Below are 213 nucleotides of genomic sequence, written 5' to 3'. Positions count from 1 at the left end.
AGCTTAACCCAGATCTCGCCCTTGAGATGACGGTGCTGTTCTTGAGGACGTCCCCGCGCACTCAGGGAGGATCTGAAAAAGGCCAATTATGGTCACTTCCACTCCACTTGACACGCCCGCTTCTCCTATCTTTCGCTTCCTTCCTCCTTCTCGGCTTAGGAAATAGATAGCAAGGGAAGGAAGAAGACATGTTGATAGTTCGAGATAGATTAC

General features: G+C 49.8%; 1 protein-coding gene across 2 annotated transcripts in view; it reads left to right on the top strand.

Annotated features, from left to right (window-relative positions):
* The window catches only part of LOC119589280 (myophilin-like), a 74,843-nt gene that overhangs the window by 37,502 nt on the left and 37,128 nt on the right, over positions 1 to 213 (top strand). The gene's annotated exons all lie outside the window — the stretch shown is intronic.

The sequence above is a fragment of the Penaeus monodon genome, chromosome 25, assembly GCF_015228065.2.
Source record: "Penaeus monodon isolate SGIC_2016 chromosome 25, NSTDA_Pmon_1, whole genome shotgun sequence".
In the NCBI taxonomy this organism is placed as follows: domain Eukaryota; kingdom Metazoa; phylum Arthropoda; class Malacostraca; order Decapoda; family Penaeidae; genus Penaeus; species Penaeus monodon.
Note: the sequence above shows the minus strand (reverse complement) of the source record. Positions and strands in the feature narration are given on the sequence as shown.